The sequence below is a fragment of the Fukomys damarensis genome, unplaced genomic scaffold, assembly GCF_012274545.1.
Source record: "Fukomys damarensis isolate Sample0158 unplaced genomic scaffold, DMR_v1.0_HiC HiC_scaffold_16, whole genome shotgun sequence".
In the NCBI taxonomy this organism is placed as follows: domain Eukaryota; kingdom Metazoa; phylum Chordata; class Mammalia; order Rodentia; family Bathyergidae; genus Fukomys; species Fukomys damarensis.
Window position 1 is genome coordinate 90,782,797 of NW_022900928.1, and position 15,231 is coordinate 90,798,027.

The following is a 15,231-nucleotide window of genomic DNA, read 5'->3' on the forward strand; positions in this document are numbered from 1 at the left end:
ATATATATATATTACACACACACACACACATAAATGTAAAGCCAGATAATTGAAGCCACCTACTTAAAGATGAGGAAATTGAAGGGAAATAAAATAAATTTGTGTTCAAATGTTTGTCTTTCTGTTTACTAGATAGCCTTTAAACTACTTAATTTAACCTTTCAGAAACTTGTGTCATTTGAAAAATGGGGTACTTTTAAAAATATTTTATTTATTTATTTATTTATTTATTTATTTATTTATTTATTTATTGGTACCAGGGATTGAACTTGGGTCCTTGTACTTGCAAGTCAGGCCACTGAACCACTGAGCTAAATCCCTGGCCCTAAACATATTTTATTTTAAAATTAAATTTATTTTTACACTATTGCATCAAAACATAAAAATTCTATATATCAATTTGTTCCATGTGATGTTTTAATATATGTTCATATTGTGTAATGACTAAACACATCTAGCTCCTCACACACACACATATCATTTTCTTAAGGTAAAAATATTCAAAATCTTTTCTTCAGGTTTTAGAAATATACACTACATGGATATCACCTATAGTCACCCATCCTCCTGGGCCACGGCACACTGGAGCCTCTTACTTTCATACAACTGTAGCTTAGTATCCATTGATCAAATTTTTCCCATACTGATTCTCCCACCCTCCAATTTCTGATAACCACTACTTCTCTTCTCAAGTTCTATGAGACCTATTTTTGTAGTTTCTGTATATGAGCAAGATCTTGCAGTACATGACTCTATGACTTTTATTTCATGTAACATAGTGCTCTCTAGTTCTGTCCCTGTTGTCTCAAGTGACAGGATTTCATCTTTCTCATGACTGAACAGAACTCCAGTGTGAATGATCACTGCATGAGGTTTGGAGGTAATGCTCATGAAGTAGATAATTATTAGGCAGGAACTAGAGGGCCAATAAATATGAACTATACATATCTGTACCACAGTTTTTAGGACAGTTCCATAGCTTGTGACCTAGCAATACTAATTTGAAATTTATTCTGGAGCATTAAAGTGTGTGCCTGGATCTTAAACTGCACTGCATAAAATGTTAAAAAGTGGTCCTAGTGGAGCTCAAGAGAAAAGCTTTGGGCAGGAAGTATAAGCACAAGTGGTGTGTGATCATGTGTCATCAGGGATGTTCCCAACACCACATCACACAGATGCCTAGCCTGGGCCACAACAGCAGGTGTTGACATCCAATAGTTCGTGTTCTCTATATCATAAAAGGAAGCAAGGAACAGATACTCTCAAATCACAGTGAACTAAAACATCCTTGATGCTTAATTTTCGTATTCAGTAAATATATGTCTTTGTTCAATATGTTTACTCTCTAAACAGTTGTGGGTTAATATTAGCTCGGCCTAATAGCAAAGTCATTTACATGAGCTCATTATATCAGTTAATTCAGGAGGAAGTAGTGCAGGAGTAAAGAGGAACCAAGCTGGAATCTAAATTGATCTAAATAATGCACCAAATAGAAAATTCCACATTTTGATGATAAATAGATTACTGTGTCCTTACACATAGGGGACCAAATAGCTGTTAAGTGAGAATAACTAAATACTTATAAAATTTAGTTTTAAAGATTTCTAAATCCCTGAAAATTAATCATTTTTACGTGGATGGGATTTCAATATTTTATTTTTACTATTTGTTTCTTACCATTTATATTTTAAAATTGACATTCTCCTTATTCAGATTACTGGCACTCTAATTCTGAATGATGTGAAATTTTGTATTCAAAATCAAGTTGATTCAAATGTAATTTAAAACCCTAATATCATATTATCACATACTTTAGCTGTTATGATCATTTACTAAGCAAAACAAAATATAAATTAACCTAGTGGGGCCAGGGACTTAGCTCAGTGGCACTGTGCCTACCTCAAAAGCACAAGGTCCTAAGTTCAATCCCTGGTACCAAAAAACAAACAAACAAAAGCCAGAAAACGAATCAATCCCATAAATTAACCCAGTGTCCCTTTTCTAATCATTTATTTCTTCTCCTGTCTTCCGCAGAATCATTTGCACGTATCCCATATATTCTTACCACATTGCTTAGTAATTATTTGTTGGGGCATCTGTCTAGTCTAAAAAGAGACTCCTGCAGTGAGTTGTGTTTATTTTTTGGTTATTTGCATTAAAAAATGTCTAGCACATACTCAGCAAATGCCTACTAAAAGATTACATGAAGAAATGGATACATGAAATGCTAGAAAGTTATGCTACCATAGAATTAAAAGTAATTTCAGAGGCAATTCCTCTTTCACTGTGTGAAATACAGATTATTTTTTACCTATAATTAAAGTTTTAAATCTAGATTCATACTCTCATATGCTAATTATATTAGTAGGCTATAGGAAATGGCTAATTTGTTTCAGGGAATGTCATAGCTTGAAAGTCTGAGTCACAATGACTTGACTGGTTCTACTTGAGAAGTACTTGACCGGGATCAGGGACACCCAAGGTAGAAGCTGCAAGAGGTCAATATGTTGTAATCAAAGGCCTCCACTCTAGAAGCATCCTTGTATCCAATTACTCTGGTTCCAGATGGCCCTGGAGTCTGAGATTCTTTCAGTCCTGATCATCCTTCCAGTTTTGATTTTTCAAAATGCTTTAGAATCAAAATGCATTTTTAAGAATGAAACTTATTTGTACCCCCAAAACATGAGATGAACAAAAGCTATATATTGAAAGTTTAAATATGCAACAATTACTTAGAATACAATGAGTCAGTGCAGACAAAGTGGCTGTTTGGGTGGATCAATTCAGTTCAGGGTTATGGATAACAGTTGCAGTTTTATTTCACCCATAGCATTTTTTACGGTTGTACTTGACTTTAATTGCAAAGCATGGAGAAAGTAGGGATTAGCAGATATAAGAAATTGGAAATGGTACCAAATTTAATTGTTTGCAGCACTCATTTTTAGTTTATGGATACTAATCACTTAACTAGGGACAGCAGAAAAACAAATTTCAAATATTAGAAAATGTAGTCTGACAGCATAACTGAATACACTGGTAATTTTCAAAGATCTTCAAAGATGTTTTTTTTCTCTTTACAATGTTCAAAAGGAAAAGAGAACTGGCAGTGTAGATAGTTGAGAGAGTGCTTCTGTAAAGCCCTGGGTTCAAACACTAGTGCTAAAAAAAAGTTAAAATAGATAATTTCAAATAAAATTAAAATAAAATGTTTGTGTTACCTTTAAAACTACATTTGATTTTGTAGAGTTCAATAGATTGCTTGTACCATGACTCTGTTAATCCACATGCAACTATATGCTACCAATTAACAATTGAAACAGTGGAGTGTTTATAAGAATTAGTTTGCTGTCACTTATCTGCCCCTAATAGTAAAAAAAACAGCTTTTATCAAATTTTTACATGCATAGAAATCACTTAAAAGTCTCATTGAAAAAAAAAAAAAGTCTCGTTGAGAAAAAGTTGTTATTGTTGAGGTCTGGGTGGCGTCTGAGCATCTGGAATTCCGTTATCTCCAGGGATGCTCATGTTTCCGGTGGGAGAACCGCCCGTGGCAGAGCAATGCTCCAGGGCAGCACAGCTCTCAGTACAGGGCCCTGAGGAGAATGAAGACACAGAGGAAGAGGAGAGAGTCCAAGAAGGGATCAAGCACAAAGAGGGGATACAACCTAGTTAAAGCAACATATATGCTATCAAATGTACTAAGGACAAATTCAATCTGTTCAGTCATTTCTTCTAAGACTACTTTTATTTTTCATAGTCAATCATACTTCTTTTCTACAAGGACTGATCAAAGTATACAGTGAATGTTTAAAATGGTGAATTAAAAAAATATTACAGTAAAAGATACATTGCCATTAATCCCTACCAAAATACTCTCCCTCTTTCCAAAACACATTTCTCCCACCATTCTTGCCCCTTCTTGGAGGCATTCGGAATGCCTTCTTTTGTATCTTTACAAAGTGTGATTAAAAAGTACAGTTATGCTGTTGCCAAGTTATGACCAATAAAACAGGCTTATAAAAGCATTAAGGTTTGCCCTCACCCATCTGATTTGCCAGATATGACACTGTGTGACTGCTGACTTTTCTCCAATATAAAATGACTGTGGAAAGTAATTGATTTAGGATGTCAGGGCAGCCAAAACAGTGCGACTAAAGACACTCATAAAAGAGGACTTTTGTAACTGATCCAGAAAATGATAAGAACAATGGGATTAGTGTTTTCGATGTAGGGGTAGAGTTTGGGGGAGATTGATGGCTATATACCTTTTAATACAATTATTTTTCAATTAAACATTCATAACATTCTTTTGTGTGTGCTTTGAGACAGGGTCTCACTATGTAGTTGAGACTGACCTGGAACTCACTATGTAGCTCGGGCTGGTCTTGAACTCACAGCAATCCTCCTGCCTCAGCTTCCCAAGTACTGGGATTACAGGTGTGTGCTCTTTAATCATACCGTGTTTGATCCACACAGAATGGCATCTAATAATCTTCTACTTTTGCTTAGCAAACAGTCATTTAAGGAAAACATACTGTAGACTACATGTCATTCACAGAATATGGTGACTGTATACGAGGGCAATTTCATTTCACCTTAGCTTCAGTTTAGTGTTTTCAGTCAGGCGGGATTTCCCCCTGCTTAAATCTCCTACAGGTACCAGTACTAGGAATATTTAATTGGCTTTAAATTAATGCAAATTTTATGTCTGGATATTAAATATGCCTTGATCTAAACTTTAGAAAGGAAAATACTCTAGGTAACTGATAAATTATTTTGTGGATAACTGCAAAATTATTTTAAATGACTTATAAGTTACTATCTCTATAACTAAATTTATGATTTTTTCCTTTATTTCAGCAACAAATTTTATTTTTGCTTATTAAGACATGAAATTCATTTATCATGCTTGGATCTTTGAATGACATTTTTCACTTTCTTGTCCCTCAGAGCTATTTCCATAATCACAGCAGATTTTTTTTATCTGCATTACCTTCTGTATTGATTTCAACAATATTTTAGCACTTTTATTCTGATACTAATTAGATTTCTATTTTATTTGAAGGTATATTTTCTGTAAAGTAGATGCTGCCTCATATTTTTCCTGTTCAAATGGAAATTACATAGAGAAGTAATCATAATTCCATGGACTTATTTAATATTTCATTACTATATAATAGCACAAAAATATTAATGCTATATTGATGGTGCTCCTTCAGCAAGCATTTATTTATAGAAATACTTAAATGCACAGATATTTATCACAGCTCCTACACTATGCCCAAACTTTCCATTAAAAATAATCAAGTTTCTTGGGTCCACATCTATTCAACAATTACACATTTCCACACTGAGTATAACAGTCATTAATTTTAGTCTTATAGGCCCCTTGAGTTTTCTGCTTCATACATTATTTTTATTATAGTAAAACAGATATCACTTTATCTTATTTTGTTAATCTGCCTACAATTGTACTTTTAAAATGTATTCCCCATCTTTTTATGAATATGACATCTTTAAAGAAGTTATATGCTCACAGCAGAAAAATATGCAAGATTACCAATCCTTTCACCTGCCCCCAGGTCAAACTGTATTGAACCTAAATAAAGAACAGCAAGTTCTTTTTAATCAGTACATCTCTGCTCCAGGCAAGACACAACAAACTCTGGAGAAATAAAGAAAAATGGAAGTTTCATCTTCAAGAGACTATATTCATTTATGAAATGTAATTAGGAGTCAAATTTATATATATGGCTGATATTTAAAACACTGGCACAGAATTAAGGTAATAGGCTACTGTTGTATGAGTATACTATGGGTTGATAGAAAAGCCAGTCTTTGGGCAATCTGGAAGGAGGGGACACCTCTCCATACGTGTGGGGATCCAAGGGCCTGTACCAGTGAGGGTAAGAGTGAAGTGAGGCTTTGTGGTTATGGACAGTGAGTCTCTCAAGAGTGCAAGCTGCACCAGGAGTAAGGACTGTCATAGACTCATGATGTCACCTGCTACCCCGTCCTTTTCTCCCTTCCTTTTAGAACTCCTCGCTCCTGTATCCCACCTGTTCCTGCGATCATACACCTTTTGGAAAGTGAGAATATCCCAGTCTCCAAGAGACAAAAAAGGAAAGAACAGCCTCCTGAATGAAGTCTTTAAACTACTGCATATCGTGTCCTTAAATCTACAATACATTTTGACATGAAACCACCAGCTGAAGATAACCTTTCCCAGCCTTTCTTTAAGCTAGGGGACCCTGCGTCTAAATTAAAGGCAAATTGCACTGTCTAGATTCAGCCTGAAAGAGAAAGTACATGTACTGTTCTTCCTTTCTTTGTCCTGCAACCCCTTTTTAAAAATGAACCCCTGAGGCTGAGACCTAAGCAGCCATTTCCCAACACAAGACATAGGTGAAATAGAATAGATGAGCAGATCTACCATCCAGGTAGATTCCAGCCCTGGGCCACCAACCCAAATATTTTCATCAGAAAAACATATATACTCCAACATGGCCAAAGATACCGTTGAGTTTTTGCTGCAAACATAAATATGTACTAATCAAAAGAGAATTGTAGTTTATCCACCCTGGTGGTGCTACAACTGACCTTTTTATTATAACACAAACATTTATTTTTTTAATGCTATTAAATAAGGCATTTTGTGTTGTCTTTCATGATTTGCAACTAAAAGCACTCAAATTTACAAATATTAACTTTATAAACAAGAGGTTGAGTTCAGATTATAGAGATGTTTATTCTGACATTAGGAATTTTCTTAGAGAATATAGCTTTGTTTATTCATTTAGTATATATTCACTGACTGCCTACAACAGTGAACCATGCCATTTGATTGAGTTTTTTTTATTTAGAAGCCCAATTGCAAGAAATGATATTTCTGGGAAATTGTGTGATAGTGTTGACTACTCCTCAAGAGATTATAAACTTTATTCACAATCAAAATAAAGCAAGAGAGATACATGATAGAGCTATAGTATTTTACCCCTAAAAGAAAGTTGGTGGTTTGTTTTGTTGTTGTTATTTTTTTTGTTTTATTGGTACCAGGGATCAAACTCAGGACCTTGTGCTTGCGAAGCAGGTGGTGGAACCAGTGAGCTAAATTCCCAGCCCTCAAATAGAAAAAATTTAATACATTGTAACTTAGAATCTTTTTTTACCAACCATGGAGAAACACTGATGAGTCTTAATAAATAAGGTACGTGATAAACATGTATTTTAAGAGTCTAAGGAGTGAATAATGTGCAGGATAAAGTGGAAAGGGAAAACTGAAGACAAGATCAACTAAACAGTTGGTTTAATGTTCCATGCAGAAAATCATAAAAGTCTGGAGTAGAATGAGACTGCATCGAAACACAGGGCTAGGAAGGAGTTGCATTCTTAATTCATTACCTGGAGTTAAATTAATTTAAAATACCTCAGATATCTGTGTTCAGGAATTAGTCATAGCCAGTTCCATTTTTCAACACAAGGATATAACTTTTCTTATATAACAAACGTCAAACCCTATCAAACTTTTATCACAGTAAATTTTGAATTGAATGTAATAATTTGCTTTTTCTTCCTCTCTCAGTGAACTCAGTTTAGAATAAGTATAACCTATACTCCTCCAAATGAATTTGTTTTTCTTTTTTTTATTAGCACATTTGGAGTACATGATATTTATATTCCTCAAGAGTGCGTGTATGTACCTAACATGTCTTGATTCTTTTTATTTCCCTTCCCCTCTCTACCAACTTCCCTCCCTAAATCTCTAGATCTACTCTTCCCACTTTTATTATTATTATTATTATTTTTAGTTATATGTTTGTGACATGAAAAGATTATATCCATTAAGGGTAATTGCTACATGTACATAATTCATCTTACATCTGTCCATGTCCCTTTCTCTCATTCCCTCCCCAAACTCTCAGACTCTAGGACCCTTTCTAATTTGCCAAAGATCTATCTCACTTTTATCAATCTTTTGTTTTTTACTTTTTCTTTGGATTACTCAAATGAGGGAAACCATATGAAATGTAAGCTGGGGTGTCCGATATATTTCATTTAACTTATGTTTACAAGGTGTATCTACCAAATGTCCTGAATTTATACATCTGTATAAACGAGTTGTCTTCCATGACATATGCTACCACATAATTTTTTATTAGAAAATGTTTGTGACATAGAGTAGTGATGTTCTTTTGGGAGAATTTGTACGTGCATATAAAATATCTCGATGATTTTCATTTGCTTACTCTTCTCTCCCACATTTTCCTGCCCATCTCTAAGGTTCTACTTTTTAGTCTCCCATTGTCTCTCATTTATTTATGTTTTAAGTTTTAGGTTATTAAGACTGATCTTGGTTCCATCATCTTTAATGAAAGGGGTGACAACAAAAAAGGCAATACTGCATTGGAAAGGGAGATTATCTGAAATGAAATGCTTAGGAACATAGCAGAATGCATTACATCTGCTTTAAGTAATTTAAACCATTGGATTCTTATCTATGGCTACTTTTTATTTCACTATCAGTTGCTGGACTTTTACAACTACTCATGGAAATAAATTAGGAAAATTTGGGGGGCCATGCATAAACTAGAAGAGAAAGATTAACTAGGAAACATAAATGGAAAGAGAAAAAGTGAAAGATGAGAAAAAAGAGTAAAACAGTCAAAGAATCTACACCTATCTTGTTGGGGCAACTCAACCACAGACGTAACTAAGAGAAAATTAGAAAGGTCTTGATTAATTATATAATTTATATACAAAAATAAACAGAGGCCTGGAACATTCTGAAATTGGAGTGTAACAGGATTATTCTTAGTAGATAATAAAACACTTAATAGGTCCACAGTAGGTATAAACTAATACTGGTACATTAAGAGCAAGATAGCTGGGCACAGTGGTGCATGTCTGGTGGTGTCAGGCTAACAAAGGAGGTTTGCACTGCAGGTTTAAAGCCAACATGGGAAAGTTAGCATGATTCTGTCTTAAAATAAAAAATAGAAATGACTGAGTATTTAGCTCAATGTGAAGGTCCTGGATCCAGTCTTCAGTATCATGAAAAGCTTGATCAATGAAATTAAATTGAAAATCTGGAAATAAATTCAAGGATACAAATTAAATATAAGAGTGGCATATTTTCAGTGAAGAAAAAAGGATTACCTAACAAACATCAAAAGGAAATCAGCTACTCATCTGAAAAGTAGAGTGAGGTCTCTCACTTCATTTATGAAGGTAAGTTATGGATATAAGAAAGTTTTAAACATTATGAGGAAATTAAAAAACAAAAGTATGGTGGAAAATTTTTACAACACAATCTACTGATATAGAAAGTATTTTGAAGGAAGACACAAAATCCAAGAACAATATGTATCCAGCTTGATTAGTAAACTTGAGTAATTAAAATATTTTAAAAGTTTTTTCATGTTTCTGTATAATCAGACTACTGGCAAATAAGGAAGCCATTTTTAACATGGAAAACAAAGGTCAAATTTCTTTACATGCAAAAGCATACTTAATCATCAATAAAATAATTTCATTGAGATAGGAGTAAAGGACATAAACATGTTTAAAGGTTTTGATCTAGAGTGTTCCCCCAAAGGTTGATATGTTCAGATGCAGGGCTTTTGGATGGTGATTGGGTCAGGTAGGCACTGTACTCATCAATGGACTGCTGTTAGGAGATGGGTCTGGTGGGACAAAGAGGTCCCAGGTGACTGGGGCCTTAACCTGGAAGAATAGATCTCCATTTCAGGCTGTCCCCTTCTCTCTCTGCTTTCTGATCACCATAGGCTGAACACCTTTTCCTCTGCCATCCTGTTTCTGCTTGGAGCCAGCAGATCATGGACTGACATTGTGAGCCAATAAATCACTTCTTCTTCAAGTTGAGGATGTCAGGTGTTGGGAGTCTCAGTGATGGAAAAATAACTCACTGGGGTCATCACATTAAGACATATTCGCAACTTGTAAATGTATGAAGAATATTCAACATCATTTATAATCAAAGAAACACAAGTTGAATTTCAATAACATTACATTGTGCTTCTCTCTGATATTTAATGAAAAAAGTCTTCTCACTCATTCTTGAACAGAATTATGTATTTTTTGGTCAGCAACTTGGTAAAGTCTTTTAATTTCTAATTTGAATATGTTGTATCCCGACCATTTTATGTCTATGAATTTATCCTAGAGTTATAGGATTGTACTTTCGTGAAACCATTATTTTAAAAATGTTTGTTGCAACATTGTTTCTATCAGCCAAAAGCTGGGGTAAATATCCACTGTTTAGGAACACAGTAATAAATTAAGGCAGTCCATAACAGTAGCTTCCCTAATGGCCATTAAGGAGACAAGGCAGATCTGTGCAAATTGATAAGACACAATCCCAGAGATAAATGCCAGGGCAAGAACTCAAGATGTAGAGAACAGGGTTTACAATATGCTTCCATTTGTTTTAAATGACAATGGCTCTATGTGTTGTATGAGCAGTGAACTGATTATGGTGATGAATGAAGGTCAGACACCTCCAATTGCTCCCCCAGAAATCGTTCTTTATCTTCCCCTGCTGCTCTGGGCCCAGAGAGGCAAATTTTTTTGGGTGACTCCAAACCTCCCAACTTCTCACTAAGCTTAGCCAATAGAAAACCTTGGAAGGAAACTTGGGTGGGGGTGGGAGGAGTTGAGTCTTCATTTTCCAAGTTCTCTGCTTGTGAGGTTGCCTCCAGATGTCTGCACCTTATAGTATAAAGTCGCTTCTTTTCCAAGATGGCTTCTTTCTATACTCTTTATGTTTTATATACTTTCATGATAGCCTCAGAATATCTCTTTAAAAAGCTCATTCTACAATTCTCTTACCTCATCCTCCTCTCCCTCCCTTGGCTTGGGCTTGAGTGATGTCAACTATGTTTCCTTTTGCCCTGGGTTACTGCACTGTCCCCTTACTTCCCTACATCCTTGTAATTAACCCATTTGTGACTAAGCCTTCTTCTAACGATTGAAATTTAGGAGCTCAGCTCTTCCCTTTTAGGAATGTGACTCACACAATTAAATACAATCAATCTATGTATCTATATACGTCTAGATATAAATATTCTTGCATGTGAACAGAATATTTTAAAAGATATATATTAGATTCTCTATCAGTGGTTTCCTGAAAAAAGACATGAAGTTAGAGGAAAACTTAAATATTATTATTTTAGCTTGTAATATTAAAAAATCAACATAAGCAACCATTATCTTCTCAATTAAATAAATTACTTAAATGCAAGAAAAGATGATTTGGACTATCCACACAGTAACACAGCTAGAACAATTGAACTTTCCAGGTTTCTGCCACTGTTTGAAAAGAATGATGCGGGCGATTGGGGCATGGCCAACCTGGCTGAGCAAGTGGGTGGGAACTGTCAATCACAGAGATCCAGGACAGAACAGCTCCCAAACCCTACACCTGGGACCTATCAGAAAGTTCAATTCTTCTGGCACAAAATCAAGCAGGGTTTTGATAGGATGGCCTAGTCCTGAGGTCAGTCCGAAGGAAGGGGGTTACAAAGACCTCCACCATTAACCTCATGTCCACTGTAAACTTCTCTCCGTGGTCTGCTCTCACTCTGCACAACACACAGTACTTCTTTTCCTATCTTTAATAAATGTTAAATGTTGCTATCTTTCTCTAATGTCTTGCCAATTCTTTGTTCAATACACCAAGGATCCAGAAAGTTTATAGAACCCAGAATCCAGTAATAGGACCATATGTGTACATATGTGCCCTGTATTATACCTTCTTTTTCAAGTACTATACAACCAATTCAGTTACCTCTTTTCCCATAATAATCAACCATCTACCGTCCTGAGTTATTCTCCTCAACGCTATTTGTCTAATCTAAAATGGATGAAAATAAACCTCTCCTTTTGGCTCCATATCCCTCTGCAGTTCCTTCCCCATGTCTCTGATCCCTTTTATAGAGAAGTTTGAAAGATTTGTTTAAGCAAGCTGTTTCCACTTCAATCAACTCCGATCTCAAATGCACACCCAACTGCCTGTGAAACTCCTTTTGTCAAAGGCTGGTAGAACTTCAGTCTTCCCAGCTTATGTGTGTAACTTGAACTCATAGGGTTTGTGATTTTAACTCCCTTTCCTTAACTGCTCTAGTGCTAAGTGTTGGGATCCCTCAGGGCTCTGTTCTTAGAGGTAAGAAAGCGCCAAACTTTCATCACTAGGCAGGACTTTCTTTGAAAGCCTCAGCCTTGAATATGAACTTGGCTCATTAATGAGTCCTCTGAGATGGATCAGAGGAATCAATAGTGAACATGAACAAACACAGCTTCTTTTTTACCTCCTATTTTTTGCTACATATTTGTCTATTCTCCTTTCAGTGAATGACACCACCATCTACCCATACTCACCAGGTAGCTAGCTATGGATTCACACCTGAACACTAGAAATCATTCCACACCTTCTTCTCATTGTCTCACTTCTTCATCAATCATTAACAAAAGGTTGAGAATAAAATTTTGGAAACTTGCCTTACATCTGTTCACACTTCTTCATCTCTGTCTACACATTTTGGCATATCATCACTTTGCTGCGGATTACAGTGTTCCCTTACTGACCACCCCACTTTTTTAATGGCATGTTATAACTCATTCGCAGTAAAATGTCATAGCGATGTTTAATATGTCACTTTTAAAAGCTTTAATGGATTTCTATTTCATTTAGGAAACATAAGGATACCTGGGCATTTCTGCATGCTCTGCTGTCTGCCTCTCCATGGCCATCTCAGCCTTCCTGTCCCCTTGGCATGTTCTCCCAACATCTTCCCTTCTTTCCTTAGGGCACTTGCACATTCCTTTGTTTTCATGAAGTTTTCCCAATCTCCACAAGAAATATTCTTCCTTTTCATTATCTTACATATGATTTTTCTCTATGCTGGGGATTGAATGCATAGCCTTGTGCATGCTAGGCAAGTGTTCTACCTCTGAGCTATATCCCCAACTACATGTAATTTTACAAAGCACTCTTTTCCGACTTCTCCATCTGAAACAGTCACCATCTTCATCTCTATTGCCTTTTCCATTGTCTCACTGACTTATCACAATTTATAGTTACACATCTCTTAGATGTTCTTTGTTTACTGTCTGTCCTCTTTGACAAAACTGTGCTTTCCATGGTAGTATGAACTATGTCTGTTTCCCTTCCATTCTTTATTCCTTGCCTAGGATTCTATCTGCATTAATTTCTCAATGAATAACTGTTGAACAAATTTTGAAGAAATGAGTATTGATTAGTTTGAATAGTTGGGAATAGTTTTCAAAATCTTTTGCGAATACATTAATGTATAGAAAGGGAATATCTATAGATACTGAATTTCAAGTCAGTTTTGGATTATTTGTTCCTTTCTATCAAGTCTAATACAGAAATCAAATCTACCAGGGATTTTACTTCTAGAAGACAATGACAATAATAAGTCAAATTGTCTGACTAAAGGCTTTAATTTTTCCGCACACCAGATGCTACATTATTTATAAAGAAGAAAATACCTATGTCACATAAGTCCTTTTATCTATAAAATGAGTGAAAGACTTATATATCCATACAATTATTAGAATAGCAACATGATACCTAGGCAAACCTACTAGTTAAGCAAAGATGTACTTTCACAAGTTTATCAATGTATAAGAAATAAAAAAATAACAACTATCAAAGAATTAATACAATTAGAATTAGAGGTTGTCCTTTATTTTAAAAGTGATTGTGGGTAATCTTAATCAGATACTACATATAATTGTATTTTCTCATACTGATTAAATATTTTAAATGAAGTAATGTTGTTAATAAAATTACCATGAAAACAATAGTCAAATCATCTTAACATTGTCTTTTTTTCATTGCTGAGACAAAATATCTGACATCTATAACTTAAAAGAGGAAAGGGTTTATTTTGTCTCACAGTCCATAGTTGGCTGGCTCCAAAGCAGGGTGGCATGGCAGAGGGGCAATGCAGAGGAGAAACAGTACATGGCAGAGCAGGCAGGAAACAGCAATCAGTGAAGTAGGAACAGAAAGCCTCACTTTCCCTTTTATCCCATCCAGGCTATAGGCCTTTTGGGAGATGCCACCCACACCCATTATCTCCATTCAGAACTATGCTAACCAGTTTATTTATCCCACATCCTTAATTTCCGTATCACACATTCTAATCCAGCATCGCAAACCCATGGACCAGCCACCTCCGAAAAGCCCCATGTACTAGTGAGTGAAGCTTTGGGGGGCGGGTATCTAAATACAAGCCATAGCAAAGGTTCATTCTCCCAAATGCACACAAGTAGTTATAGTACTTTAAACATAAAGCTGCTGTGTATAATGATTTAAGAATATTTATCAAAACATATTCTTTAAAATAAGATACCTCTTTTAATTGGTATACCATTTACCACAAATCTGAAACTGAAATATCCTCTTAATCAAGCATCACTGCATTTCAATCTCAAAATATCCACTAATGAAGAACAATTCAAGTGTGCTATTTGCAGTGTGATTATACTAAAAAAGTTTTAGATATGCTTAAACCAGTATTCTGAAAAATAAAGAGGCACAAGTGGCTTCAAAAAGCCTATATAGGCTACATTAACTTGAAAAAGCATTCTCTCAATCCAGAAATATGTAGTAAATAACCTCTTGTTTTATCATTATGGAAATAGCAATATTTTCACTTAAGCTGCATATACGCAAGTTGGATATGACAGAATTCTTTAGAATTTCCATTAAATGTTTACAACAAGAGTTGCTCCCATCTCCCAGAAAGTAAAAATAAAAACAGCAACCAGTGAAGAAACAAACTAAGGAGGAATTCCATTATTATGTGATTTTCTGAATTGCATTTGTGTGTGTGTGTGTGTGTGTGTGTGTGTGTGTGTGATTTAAAATACAGAATACTTAGTATTTTTCTGGACAATTGGGCTAAGACTTTAAAAATTGTAACTGATCCTATCATTTCAGAGGACCTGGTCAATTTTAAAATGGTAGAGCAAAATCAATTTGAGTCTGTTCAAACACTGGGAATAAACACATTGCTTTATGTTTGAATTGAACAACCTGTATGCCACGTAGACATGTTCTACATTTCTTTAAAAGTCAGCAGTCTAGATGTCAACTATCTCTACAAGAATGAACTCTTCATATGTACACAATGAATTTTATGTAATTTTGGTGGGACTATAGATACCATCATGATTTTCAAG

The 15,231-nt window shown here is 35.2% G+C and overlaps 1 protein-coding gene across 3 annotated transcripts in view; it reads right to left on the reverse strand.

Annotated features, from left to right (window-relative positions):
- The window catches only part of Cntnap2 (contactin associated protein 2), a 2,025,293-nt gene that overhangs the window by 829,016 nt on the left and 1,181,046 nt on the right, over nucleotides 1-15,231 (reverse strand). The window lies entirely within an intron of this gene.